Below are 3324 nucleotides of genomic sequence, written 5' to 3' on the forward strand. Positions count from 1 at the left end.
AGTTCAAGGTAATCTGTCAGATGTACAGGTGTTACATCATCTAATCGGTGCACTATGCTGGTCTTTATTAACATCCAAATTTTTGGATAACAACAAAAGAGATTCTGAGGGTTGTAATATTTATTTTACTTCTTCGGGGGGGTTAATGTTTATTATTTTGGTTTTGTTATGGATGAGCTTTTGAGCCATATCTTAGATAACGTCTCTTGGTGCACGTTATCCACTAATGATATTATTTAAGTTGATGAGATTGAGAATGTTAGATGGAAAAATTTGCAATTGTAGTGTTTAGGAATCTAAACATTCTAGATTAAGTATAACTAACACGGAATATCTGGAATGCTCTTTTAGTCATAATAGAAACAAAGATTGAACGAGACAATGAAGTTGTGTTGTCCTTATGTGCAAGCACTTTTAAATCATTGAATTTGATTGTTACTAATGAAAGGATATGAAGATGTATATTATAAACGATTAGACTAATTATACTCTATGTACCAAGTGGGTCATTAGATGATGATATCCACAAAATAATCATGGTAGAAATAAAGATATGAAAATGGGTGTGTGATCAACCTAGAATGAATAAAATAAGAGATGAAGTTGTAAGACAAAAATATATGAAGGCAGACTTTTACATGGTATTTTTCTTATACCTAACGCTGCTATTCACAATAAAGGTGCAATCTGAATAGAACAAGTTAGAAAAAGGAGAGAGAGAGAGAGAGACTGAAATTAATATCGTCCAAAATGGTTGCGTAAAAATATGAGTTTACGAACTTTTTAGAGGTAGCTAAAAATTAATAATGGCAAGAAAGATGTGGCAACTAGTCTCAAATTTATTGGGAATAAAATATAGCTTAATGTTGTTGTTATGACACATGCCGTCAAGGGCAGCCTATTTATTTTTTGCCTTATATCCATCTTGGTATTTATTCTATATTTTTAAACCATTACAAAGATTGCGAAGAACCCAATAATATGTGATATTCAAGAAGCATATTGTTGTTTTCTTTACCTTTCTTATATTTACATCTTTGCTAATGATTTGTATTTGACTCGAATGAGCGGACGTTTTTCCTGTAAAAATATCCATTTTTACTTCTCTTTATTTTTCTTGATGCTTGAGCTGTAGTTCTATGGGAAATTTGAGCTTATCCTTTGAATGTGCTTGTTTTGTTTATTTTGCTTGATGGAAATTTAGTTGCTTATAGCACTCTATGTTGCTCAACACAATTATTCATTGGTTGCATCATATTTAGTATATTTGCTCATGCATAGTGCAGCATGATTTGTCCAACTGCTGGCATGTCGATAATGCCATGATTAGTTGAACCTTCAATAAATATTGATTTGCAGCCCAATGCATGTGACGGCCCAAATCTTTGACTATTCAAGTGTTACTAAATAAAACTTAATTCTTTCATAAGAACTAAAATAAGAATAAAAATGATTTTATTTTTCTTCGATAAGTAAATAAATTTTTGGTTTTATTATGTAGTTGCGAAAAATAAATGAAGAAAATAATTCCAACATAACAATTAAATTGGAAATTCAAAGTTACACAATATAACTTATTAATCCTAGCCCGTTGTCATCTCCATGTTGGCTGCCTCGAACCATTAATTGCCTGAAAAGGGGAATTATTATAGAGTGAGATTTATAAAATCTCAATAAGTACACCATGAATTATTATCGTGTATAACTTAAAGGAGCATAATGATTATAATCAACATAATGGAGACACAAATTTTATCGAGCATAGATAGTAAGAATTCTTATGTGTAGCGCAACTAAACTCCAGTTCCCTTAACATAATCATAATCATATCATATCATGTGGGATCCATAATAATTTTCTTGAAATTCATAACATAATAATAATCTAACCTAGGCAGCGTACTTACAGTGAAATTTGAAAAAAAGAGTAATAGAGACTTGATCCCTCTACAATTTCCACTTCGGCTGCGTACGTGTATATGTGTATATTATTTGGATTAAAAATAATAGTGAGTGATAGCATGTGAATGTGAATGGGGTTTAAATAGGACAAGACTAGGTATGCATCATCAAGGAGAACCCATGATGGTGAAAATTGTTCTTTGAAATTTGTGAAATGAGCAAGAATCTCTCATTCGTTCCTACATTCATGCATTCACACTACACATTACCTTATGTTTGGTCAATCAATAATATGACAAAAAGCATATATCAAGAATTTTCTATATAAGTGTTTGACCAAGAATTCAACATTTCTTTATAACAAAAACATGTGGGAATTAGCATTTATGGTAAGTTTGCTGCAAGGTCGTAGAAGGTGGATTAACCCTCAATTGAGCCCCCTAAATTTTCACTTTTTGATAATTAGACCTGAAAATTCAGGTGCGGGTATTATAGTGCATAAGTGACTTGACTAAACTATGCTGCCTATGAAAAGGATAGTTTCTACATTTTCATTGTTACGGGCATCCAAGTGTATATTTTTGGTATCTTTTCTCTCGGCTCAGGACCAGTTTATCATATTTAACAGGTTGAATTTCGTTCTTCGTCTACATCCGGTTGCATAAACTCAAGTTCCTTTTTTCCTGAACTCTCTATTACGTAAGTCTTGAGTCTTTGCTATGCTCTTCTGCTTGATTTTATGATTTCTAATCCATTGTCAATTTTGCTAAAATGCCTTCATCAGCTTACTACTTTTAGTCAAGCATTTTTCTTGCTTTACTATAGCTGTCTCATACCTTTTTTTTTTTTGGGTTATACAGATATTCTAACAAATATTTATCATTCGGAATAGTTGATCTTGGACTCTTTCCTAATGCTGCTGAGAAGTTTGGAATCACCCTTGGTAGAAATATATCTTGACTAAGATCATTTTTAGTAACTTCAATCACCATTTATTTCAAGTTACCTTTTTGACCGCTTACTCTATCACATCATATTATTACATGAACCGCATGCTTGGTAAAAAGTATTGGATAGGACTATAAAAAGTATAATAAAAAAATATTTAGCTTCTTTTTAAAACTTTAGATTGTTATCTAGTACTCCCTCTCAAACATGCGATAATTGTTGTGCTTTCTTCATATATACTTCCATCATTTACAATTTTTGCGAAACCGTGCAGCAAGCCTACGCCAGCTTCCAATATATATAATGTTTTATGATGGAGCTGAGCTAACGCGCTTACCCAACTCGGATTTTGAAACAAAAGTTTTTGATTCTCCCGTCTCCAAGGTAATTTCCCAAACATTTAATGCAACAGCTTCCCTGCTTCTTTCTTCTGCAATATGTATGTTCTTGAAACCACAATCTAAAATGATTTTCT

At 32.1% G+C, this 3324-nt stretch overlaps 1 long non-coding RNA gene across 1 annotated transcript; it reads left to right on the plus strand.

Annotated features, from left to right (window-relative positions):
* Positions 1-2088: 2088 nt before the first annotated feature.
* Positions 2089-3297, plus strand: LOC111374331. The gene is made up of 3 exons (XR_002699110.1): positions 2089-2600; positions 2762-2844; positions 3124-3297. It is a non-coding gene; the product is annotated as an uncharacterized LOC111374331 (long non-coding RNA).
* The last annotated feature ends 27 nt before the right edge of the window (positions 3298-3324 follow it).

Source organism: Olea europaea, unplaced genomic scaffold (genome assembly GCF_002742605.1).
Source record: "Olea europaea var. sylvestris unplaced genomic scaffold, O_europaea_v1 scaffold12397, whole genome shotgun sequence".
Classification (NCBI taxonomy): Eukaryota; Viridiplantae; Streptophyta; class Magnoliopsida; order Lamiales; family Oleaceae; genus Olea; species Olea europaea.